Raw genomic sequence first — 11668 nt, forward strand, 5'->3', positions numbered from 1 at the left:
CATTTTTGGATTGGATTGTTTGTCTTCCTGGTATTAAGTTTTACAAGTTCTTTATAAATTTTGGTTATTAACCCCTTATCAGATGCATTGTCAAATATATTCTCCCATTGTGTAGTTTGTCTTTTTATTCTGTTCTTAATTGTCTTTAGCCGTGCAGAAGCTTTTCAGTTTGATAAAGTCCCATTTTTTTTATCCTGTCTTTTATTTCACTTGCCTGTGGAGACAAATCAGCAAATATATTGCTGTGAGAGATGTCAGAGAGCTTACTGTCTATGTTTTCTTCTAAGATGCTTATGGTTTCACAGCTTACATTTAAGTCTTTTATCCATTTTGAGTTTATTTTTGTGAGTGGTATAAGTTGGTGGTCTAGTTTCATTTTTTTGGAGGTAGCTGTCCAATTTTCCCAACACCATTTGTTGAAGAGGCTGTCTTTACTCCATTGTATTTCCTTACCTCCTTTGTCAAATATCAGTTGTCCATAATGCTGTGGGTTTATTTCTTGGTTCTCAGTTCTGTTCCATTGATCTATGTGCCTGTTCTTATGCCAATACCATGCTGTTTTGAGTACAATGGCCTTATAATATAACTTGATATCCAGAAGTGTGATACCTCCAGCTTTATTCTTCCTTTTCAAGATTGCTGAGGCTATTTGTGTTCTCTTTTGGTTCCATATAAATTTTTGGAATATGTGATCCATATCTTTGAAATAAGTCATTGGTATTTTAATTGGTATTGCATTAAATTTATAAATTGCTTTGGGTAATATAGACATTTTAATGATGTTTATTCTTCCTAACCATGAGCATGATATATGCCTCCACTTATTTGTATCTTCCCTGATTTCTTTTATCAATGTTTTATAATTTTCCGAGTACAAGTCTTTAATCTCCTTGGTTAGATTTATTCCTAGGTACTTTATCTTTTTGGTTGCAATGGTAAAGGGGATTGATTCCTTGATTTCTCTTTCTCACAGTTCATTATTAGTGTATAAAAATGCCTCTGATTTCTGACTATTGATTTTATATCCTGCCACTTTGCCGAGTTCATTATCAGGTCTAGTATTTTTTTGACTGAGACTTTAGGGTTTTCTATATACAATATCATATCATCTGCAAATAATGAGAGTTTTACTTCTTCTTTTCCAATTCGGATGCCTTTTATTTCTTTTTCTTGTCTGATTGCTGTGGCTAGGACTTCCAGGACTATGTTGAATAAGAGTGGTGAAATGGGGGCACCCCTGCCTTGATCCTGATCTTAAGGGGATTGCTTTTAATTTTTGCCCATTGAGTATGATGTTGGCTGTGGGTTTGTCATAGATGGCCTTTATCATGTTGAGATATGTTCCCTGTATTCCCACTTTGCCGAGAGTTTTGATCATGAATGGGTGCTGGATTTTATCAAATGCTTTTTCTGAATCTATTGAAATTATCATGTGGTTTTTCTCCTTCCTTTTGTGTATGTGATGAATCACATTGATTGATTTATGAATATTGTACCAGCCTTGCCTCCCAAGAATAAATCCTACTTGATCATGGTGTATGATTTTTTTCATATATTGCTGGATCCGGTTTGCTAATATTTTGTTGAGGATTTTTGCATCTAAGTTCATCAGGGATATTGGCCTATAATTTTCTTTTTTTGTGTTGTCTTTGCCTGGTTTTGGAATCAGAATTATGCTCGCCTCATAAAAGGAGTTTGGAAGTCTTCCTTCCTCTTGAATTTTTGAAATAGCTTGAGAAGGATAGGAGTTAGTTCTTCTTTGAATATTTGGTAGAATTCACTTGTGAAGCCATCAGGCCCAGGACTTCTCTTTTTTGGGACTTTTTTGATAGCTGTTTCAATCTCATTTGTTGTAATTGGTCTGCTTAGTTTTTCTGATTCTTCCAGATTGATCTTTGGAAGATTATATGATTCAAGGAATTTGTCCATTTCATCTAGGTTGTCTAGTTTTTTGGTGTACAGTTCTTCATAGTATTTTCTTACAATATTTTGTATTTCTGTTGTGTCAATAGTTATTTTTCCACTCTCGTTTCTAATGTTATTTATTTGAGTCCTCTCTCTTTTTTTCTTGGTGAGTCTGGTTAAAGGTTCATCGATCTTGTTTACCTTTTCAGAGAACCAGCTCCTGGTTTCATTGATCCTCTGTATTGTTTCTTTAGCCTCTATGTCATTTATTTTTGCTCTGATCTTTATTATTTCCTTCCTTCTACTAGCTCTGGGCTTTACTTGCTGTTCTTTTTTTAGTTCTTTTAGATGTAGGGTTAAGTTGTTTATTTGAGCTTTTTCTAGCTTCTTGAGGTATGCCTGTAATGCTATAAACTTCCCTCTCAGGACTGCTTTTGCTGTGTCTCATAAATTTTGAGTTGATATATGCTCATTATCATTTGTTTCTAGGAATTTTTTAATTTCTTCTTTGATCTCAATGTTAACCTATTCGTTATTTAATAATATGCTAATTAGTTTCCAAGTGTTTGAATGTTTTTCAATTTTTCTATTGTGGTTGATTTCTAGTTTAATGCCATTGTGAGCAGAGAAAGTGCTCGATATGATTTCAATCTTCTTAAATTTGTTGAGCCCACTTTTGTGCCCTAACATGTGGTCTATTCTAGAGAATGTACCATGAGCGCTTGAAGAGAATGTATATTCTGCTGTTTTAGGGTGAAAGGTTCTGAAGATATCTATTAAATCGAGTTGATCTAATATGTCCTTTAAGTCTGCTGTTTCTTTGTTAATTTTCTTTCCTGAGGCTCTATCTAATAATGTTAATGGGGTATTGAAATCCCCTACTATTATAGTATTGCTGTTGATCTCGCCCTTTAAGTCCATCAAAGTCTGTTTATATATTTAGGTTCTCCTATATTAGGTGCGTAGATATTTATAATGGTTATATCTTCCTTTTGGATTGCTCCTTTTATCATTATGTAGTGACCTTCTTTATCTCTAACTATGGTCTTTGTTTTAAAGTCTAATTTGTCTGATATAAGTATTGCTACCCCAGCTTTTTTTTCATTTCCATTTGTGTGAAATATTTTTTTTCCATCCTTTTATCTTCAGTCTGTGTGAATCTTTTGATTTAAGGTGTGTCTCTTGTAGACAGCATATGTATGGGTCCTGTTTTCTTATCCATGCAACTACCCTATATGTCTTGATCGGATCATTTAATCCATTAACATTTAAGGTTATTACTGATATGTAATTGTTTATTGCCATTTTTTTTTCTTTAAAACTGTATTCCTCTTTTGCTATATTCGTTTTTTCCTTTGATCTGTTTACAACAGGTTCTTTAGCATTTCTTGCAGCCTTGGTTTGCTTGCAGTGAATTCCTTGAGTTTATTTTTGTCTGTAAAGCTTTTTATTTCTCCTTCAATTTTAAATGACAGCCTTGCTGGATAAAGTAATCTTGGTTGTAGGTTCTTGTTCTGCATTACTTTGAATATTTCTTGCCATTCCCTTCTGGCCTCAAGTGTTTCTGTTGAGAAGGCAGAAGTCATCCTTATGGGGGCTCCTTTGTAGGTGATAGTCTTTTTTTCTCTAGCAGCTTTTAATATTTTCTCTTTATCATTTAGCTTTGGTATTTTAATTATGATGTGTCTTGGTGTTGGTTTCTTTGGGTTTCTCCTTAATGGAGTTCTTTGTGCTTTCTGAACATATGAAATGTTTTCCTGCCTTAATTGGGGGAAGTTTTCAGTTATGATATGTTTGAACAAAGTCTCTATCCCTTGTTCTTTCTCTTCTTCTTCAGGAACCCCTATGATGTAGATGTTATTTCTCTTCATGTTGTCATAGAGCTCTCTTAGAGTTTCCTCAGACTTTTGAGTCTTTCTTTTTTCTGCTCTGCTTCTGTGCCTTTATTTATCATGTCCTCTAACTCATTGATTCGATTCTCTGCTTCATCCATCCTGCTTTTAATTCCTTCCATTGTATTCTTTATTTCAGATATTGTATTTGTCATTTCTGACTGATTCTTTTTTATTATTTCAATGTCCTTTTTTATATTTGTTATTTCTTTATTTAGGTTTTCGTAATGGCCATCTATGGTTGTTCTAATATCTTTGAGCATCCTAACAATCATTATTTTAAACTCTGCATCTGGTAATTTGGTTATATCTAATTCACTTAGGTCCTTTTCTGGGGATTTCTCTTGGTTTATTTGTGTTGTCTTTCTCTGCCTCCGCATTTTCTTTTCACGGGAGTGGCTGTGATCACGCGCTTGGGTGCACAAGCTTTGGTGGCCTTGGCCTTTGCCCTGCCCCTGTGTGTGACTTTATGCTCGGTCCTGAGTGCACTGGTAAGCACCTTTGCTCAGCTGCGGGTCTCAGCCTGTTTCTGGGCTTTTGCCCTGCCCTTGCAGGAGGAGCCCACTCGAGGAACGGCTGCTAGCCTTGGCTCTACCACGGCGGGGAAGTACTGCGTGCCCAAGCTCAGCTCAGTAGCGGAACTCCGCCTCTTCTGGGCTTTTGGCTCCACCCCCATGGGAGGAGCCGGCTACCAAGTCAGACTGCAAGCCTGGGTTGCATGGGTGGGGCAAGGCTGTTCTCCTGTGCCCAGTGGTAGCCCACTGGTTTCCGCCCCTGCCAGCAGAACTGCGCCTTTGTCTCTGGCGAGCCCTCTGCTGAGTGGGTGGGGGCGTTGCAGCTCGGACCCTAAGACTCACTACTGTAGACCCAAAAGCTCCCTCCTTCTATGCGACTCTGCTCTGAGTGCCACAGGGGAGCTTGTTTGGCTGCTCTCCTGCTTCCCTTTGCTGGTATTGCTGTTTCTGGGGAAAATATTCACTTCAGCTTTGGGGAGTGACTCATCCCAGGGGTTAGGGTGGCTATCTCCCAAAATGTTTCTCCCTGTACCTCCTAGATTACACTCTCTTCCTGTAACTCTGGTCCTCTCCTCTCTCCCTGTCCCCAGGAGCCCCGGGTGAGTGGTTGTGAGAGAGATGTTCTGTGCGGTCCCTTTAAGAAGGATCCTGGGTCTAAGAAATCAGACTCTTTCTCACCAACAGTATCCTGTCTTGTTTCCAGCTAAATACTGTCCTTACGCCTCTTCTGGGCTCTGGGGCTGCAGGCTGGGGCTTTGTTCCTGGGGCTCAGGACCCTCCCCTCTCTGTTAAACTCACTTCCCACCACGCGAGTCTCTCCCGGTGTTCACTTCAGGGAGCTGGGCAGCCCTCTCCGCGTTTCCTACCAGTCTTGGTGTGGCTTCTTCAGTGTTCCTTGGTTGAAGAGTCCTCTTAGTTTAGTCCAAAGTTGGTTTTTCTAGATGATAGTTCTTAAAATTAGTTTGTAATCCACTTTGGTTCTGGGAGGTAGATGTTGGTATGTCCGCCTACTCCAGCGCCATCTTGTCTCTCAGGAAATTTTATTAGTAGATTCCTTGTTCTGTTGTTTATCAGATATGTAACCTTATGAAGGCTCAATTTCCTCATCTGTAAGATGGGAATTATAGTGGCCTTGCCTCATGGGGCTGCTGTGAGGACCCAATGAGATGTCTGTGAAGTATACAAAATGTGCCTGTCATATAGTAAGTGCTCAGTGTATATAAACAATTGAAATTATTTGTTATGAAAATAATTTTGGAGGTGATATATAGTTTTAGGCACTAAATGATCACAAATAGATACAATTGGGTTGATTATTTTAAACAATTTGTAGAAATGAAACTTTATTTATTTAATTTTTTTACAGAGAGAGGGATAGATAGGGACAGACAGACAGGAACAAAGAGAGGTGAGAAGCATCAATCATTTTTTTTTGTTGCAACACCTTAGTTGTTCATTAAATGCTTTCTCATGTGCCTTGACCTTGGGGCTATAGCAGACTGAGCCCTTGCTGAAGCCAGTGACCTTGGGTTCAAGCTGGTGAGCTTTGCTCAAACCAGATGAGCCTGTGCTCAAGCTGGCAACCTTGGGGTCTCGAACCTGGGTCCTCCACATCCCAATCCGATGCTCTATCTACTGCAACACCACCTGGTCAGGTGAAACAATTTTTTTTTGTGTGTGTGACAGAGACAGAGAGAGAGAGACAGAGAGAGGGACAGATAGGGACAGACAGGCAGGAAGGGAGAGAGATGAGAAGCATCAATTCTTCATTGTGGCTCTTTAGTCTTCTTAGTTGTTCATTGATTGCTTTCTCATATGTGCCTTGACTAGGGGGCTGCAGCAGAGGGAGTGACCCCTTGCTCAAGCCAGTGACCTTGGGCTTCAAGCTGGCGACTTTCAGCTCAAGCCAGTGACCATGGGGTTATGTCTATGATCCTATACTCAAGCCAGCAACCTCGCACTCAAGCTGGTGACCTCAGGGCTTCAAACCTGGGTCCTCCGCGTCCCAGGCCAATGCTCTGTCCACTGTGCCACCACCTGGTCAGGCTGAATGAACCAATTTTTAAAAGCTACCTTGCATTGTGCCAAAGGTTACTTTAGTACTACTAAGACCTAACATATGAATTAAGAAAATATTTAAGAGTTTATTGTAAGTATGCATTTAAAAAAATTCTAGAATCATATCAGTTTTTGTTGATAGAGATGGTTGTGTTTAATTCTCACAAGCACACTAATTATTTTGACATTCTGCGTAATAATATATTTTATTGTACTATATGTCTTTCCCCAGAGCAGAAGTATCTCAAAAACTTAAGCAAGGAATATGAATAGATAAGAACATCTGGTAGAGGAGCGGAAACAGATGTGCAGATTGAGATTCATCAAAGAAAAGTTCATTATTATCTTGGTGACTGGCTAATGCTGCATAATATAAACAACTTATAGAAATGGAAATTAGTTGTCCAGAGGTGTCAGTTCATATTAAAAGATATCCTAAAAGTATGAAATGTTATTTAAATCATGGTTACAATGTATATAGTTAATGCTCATATTAATAAAGGGCATCAATAAAAGATGGCTTTACAACAGATATACCAACTATTCATTCCTGTTTACTGGAGAACAGTTCCCTTAGATGTGGAGATAAGAGCCTCTTTCTGAGATTTTCTCACATAGCATTGCACATACTGGATAGATTACTGTTCTTGAGTGGATAAGTTACATGTGCTGATTAGTTGACATATTTAATGCTGTTATGTATGTATCCATGGGACTGCAGAGTTAGAATGATCATGGGACATGCCACTTTTTTAATGCAGGGAGCAGTGGAATGGCTTCATTCCCAGAATAATTCTGTCCGATGTCATATAAGATGTAGTTATAGACCTTCAAGTCTGAGGTCAGAGAACTAGGACAGAATAAAAACAGGACTTTAGATTTATTGATCATAAATCCAAATATATTAGTTTTCTCTGACATACTGCAAGACAGAAAAGGATGGCATTACTGCTACTGTAAGAAATTTCTCTAATATGTTATTGATGACTTTTTTAGATTCTTTCTGAAACCCTTCTAGGCAAGTTATACAACAAGTACACAGGTATGATGTCTCTCTTCTAGTTATTTTATTTATTTTTTATTTTTTTATTTATTCATTATATAGAGGAGAGAGAGAGAGAGAGAGAGAGAGAGAGAGAGAGAGAGAGAAGGGGGAGGAGCAAGAAGCATCAACTCCCATATGTGCCTTGACCAGGCAAGCCCAGGGTTTTGAACTGGCAACCTCAGTGTTTCCAGGTTGACGCTTTATCCACTGCGCCACCACAGGTCAGGCTCTTCTAATGATTTTAAAGGTAACAAAAGGCCAAACCCTGAACTTTGGGTAGCTTAAAAATTACCTTCAAATGCACTTTGACTTCACTGTAAAGGAGAAAAAAATCCTTCTGTGTGAATCCTGCAAGCTGAGTGTCGTGGGGTTAGAAAAGACTGCGAAACACAGTCTTTTTTCAAAAGTAACAATCTCACTGGGAATCTAAGCACTCCTTGGAAGTATTAAAGGATATAATTGAAATCCAAGTAAATTTGGGTGCCTAGAGGCCCAGGGAAGTATCTGCAAACCCCACAAATGACTGCAAAAAGCATTGAAATATAAGAGGACTTTCACTGAAGGTCCTTTGAGCAGGTAACAAAGGAGAGATTTATTAAAATCAGAAAGCTTCTTAAACTCTATCTTTCTCTACCAAACTCTTGTTCAACTGGCCCTGTTATTTAAGTTCTTCTTTCTCACCCTCTTTTCCTTACTTACTGGATGTTTTCTTGTATTCTTGGGATGTAATAATGCATTTTCTTGCATAGCATGACATCTAGCATGTTCTTTGCTTTTAAATTATGCACCTTGGCTTGTATCTGTCCTCAGTGTGTTAAAGGGTCAATAACATAGCAATGTAATGAAGGCCTCTTTTGCAGGTAAGGGTAGGAAAATATTGTCAATTCTTAGAGGTATTTTTGTGCTCACTAACAACATTAAAATACCATTTATTAAAACAACAGAACAATGCCACAAGTCACTGAGGCAGACAGTAAGAGAAAGAATTCTTCACTTTTAGCCAGGGTGATCAAGAAAAAAATTGATGGGGAAGGACAATAGAAAGTGCAGAGAGCTTGAACTGGGGAAGACAAAAAAAACTAAAGGATAAAGATCCAAGATGGTGGTTGAGTAGTTGGAAGCAACACTAACCTCCTCCAGGACCAACCTGGAATTACAACTAAATTATAGAACAATCATACTGAATAACCAACTGAAGACTAGTGAAGAGAGGTATTATAACCAATGGTTTAGAGAAGAAGCCACATAGAGACTGGCAGGAAGGGAAGATATGTAAAAAGTTCTGGCCCTGCTCCTACGGGTGGCAGCTGAGGTTCTGGAGACATAGCTGAAGGGCAGAGGTGGGGCCTAAACCTCAAACTGGGGTTAAATTTTTATATACCAATAACGAGCTAACAGAAAGAGAAACTAAGAAAACAATCCCATTCACAATTGCTTAAAACAAACAAACAAACAAACAAACAAAAAATCCTGCTTGACCTGTGGTGGTGCAGTGCACAAAGTGTCAACCTGGAATGCTGAGGCTGCTGGTGTGAAACCCTGGATTTGCCTGGTCAAGGCACATATGGGAGTTGATGCTTTCTGCTGCTCTGCCCTCCCTTCTCTCTCTCTCTCCCTCTCCCCTCTTAATAAAAATACCTAGGAATCAATTTAACCAAGGATCTAAAAGACCTGTACTGAGGAAATTACAAGACATTGAGGAAAGAAATTGAAGAAAATATAAATAAGTGAAAACATATATTGTGTTCATGAATAGGAAGAATTAATATCAGGAAGAATCATGCTACTTGATATTAAACTATATATAAGACCATAGTAATCAGAACAACAAGGTACTGGCATGAAAACAGAAATATAGATCAATGGAACAGAATAGAAAGCACAGAAATAAACCTATGCCTTTATAGTCAATTTATATTTGAGAAATGAGGCAAAAACATACAATGAGGTAAAGATAGTTTATTCAATAAATGGTGTTGGAAATATTGGACAGATATGTGAAAAAAAAGATGAGGTTAGACCACCTCTTACACCATACACAAGAATAAACCCAAAATGAATCGAAGACTTAAATTTTAGACTTGAATGAATGAAAATCCTAGAAGAAAACATAGGCAGTAAAATCTCAAACATTTTTCATAGCAAGGGAAAGAAAAGAAAAATAAACAAATGGGAGGGAGAGAGGAAGAGGGAAAGAGAAGAAAAGAGAGAGAGAGAGAGAGATTTGTTCTACTTATTTGTGCATTCATTGGTTGATTATTGTGTGATACATGATTGGTGATCAAACCTGCAACTTTGGTGTATCAAGACAACACTATAATCAACTGAGTTACCTGGCCAGGGCTTCCATTAACAAAATTAAAAGATAACTCACTGAATAGGAGAATATATTCACTGATATATCTGATAAGCAGCTAATATCCAAAGAATTTATAAAATGTAACACCAAAAAAGAGAACCTCTTTCCCCAAATAGTCAAAGGACCCAAAGAGACACTTCTCCAAAGAAGGCATACAGGTGGCCATTAGAAATAAGAAAAGATACTCTGTGTCACTAATCAAAGAAATACAAATTAAAACCACAATGAGATATCACTTCACATCTGCCAGAATGGCTATAATTAATAAATCAACAAACAAGTGCTGGCGAGGGTGTGGAGAAAAGGGAACCCTCCTGCACTGTTGTTGGGAATGCAGACTGGTGCAGCCACTGTGGAAAGCAGTATGGAATTAACCTCAAAAAATTAAAAATGGAAGTGCCTTATGACCCAGCAATCTCAATTCTGGGAATACATCTAAAAAAACCCAAAACACTAAACTGAAAGAATATATGCACACCCATGTTCATCACAGCATTATTTGCAACAGCCAAGATATGGAAGCAGACCAAGTGTCCATCAGTAGATGAGTGGATAAAAATACTGTGGTACATTTACATAGTGGCCTACTATGTGGGCATTAAAAAAGAAAGAAATCTTACCTTTTGTGAAAGCATGGAAGGACCTGGAGACCATTATGCTAAGTGAAGTAAGTCAGTTAGAAAAAGACAAGTACCATGTGTTTTCACTCATATGTGGAATCTAGTGAACAAAAAGAACTAACATGTAAAATAAAGACAGACTTATAGACAGAGATCAGGCTAAGAACAGCTGTGGGAGGTGCTTGGTAGCAGGGGTGGACGGATTGAACAAAATAGAAAATTATAGAGAAAAAACTCACAGACATGATCAAAAGTGTGGTCATTGTTGGGGTGAGAGGGAGGCCAAAGAAGGTATGGGGGGATAAATGGTGATGGATGGAGACTTGACTTGGGGTGGTGAACATACAATACAGTGAAAGATGATATGTTGTAGAATTGTGCACCTGAAACCTGTATGATTTTGTTAACTGGTATCACCCCAACAAATTCAATAAGAAGAGAAAAAGAACTAAAGGATATTGTAGGTAATCAAATATTTTAAGGGTGTATCCTAAACATTACCAATGCATACTCCTTTAAGAAAGCAGAATTTGAAAAATTATAGGCTCCTACAATAGTAGCAAATAAATATGTATAGAATGAATATAATCTGCATTTGTGGAATATAATTTGTGCAATAAATTAATGCTGGAAATGTGTAATTTGAATGTAATCTTAATGAAGGTCTGAGATACTCTCTACAGCAGTGTTTTCCAGACTTTTTGGACTATCATTATAGTAAGAAATGCACTTTTAATTTTTACATATAGTCCATGTGTGCACATGCATGCTCACACACATGCCTACATATGTGTATGTACACAAGGTGAGCATTTTAAAAAATAGGCCTACCTTTATACTTGTGATGCATTGCTACCTTCTATTCTATTCTATTCTAGTTTGTGGAAAACAATGCTGAACCTAGACCTACTCAATAGATTTCACAGCCTCTTATGAATGGAGACTGGCAGCTTAAGAAAAATATACTGATTTGGAGTAGAGATCAAAATAAAACAAACAAATGAAAATGCACATAGAAGCCAAAGAGTTACTATAAGTGTGTAAATTTACTAGCCCATAGATAACTAGCCCATGGATAAATTGATAATAGTGTATGCCTCTTTCTTTTCTTTTCTTAGGTGAGAGAAGGGGAGATAGCGAGGCAGAGACTTGCATGTGCCCTGATCAGGATCCACCTGGCAACCCCATTAGGGGCTGATGGTCAAGTACTGAGCTAGTTTTAGTGCCTGAGGCTGATATGCTCCAACAGAGCTATCCTCAGCAACTGGAACCAC

Source organism: Saccopteryx bilineata, chromosome 3 (assembly GCF_036850765.1).
Source record: "Saccopteryx bilineata isolate mSacBil1 chromosome 3, mSacBil1_pri_phased_curated, whole genome shotgun sequence".
In the NCBI taxonomy this organism is placed as follows: domain Eukaryota; kingdom Metazoa; phylum Chordata; class Mammalia; order Chiroptera; family Emballonuridae; genus Saccopteryx; species Saccopteryx bilineata.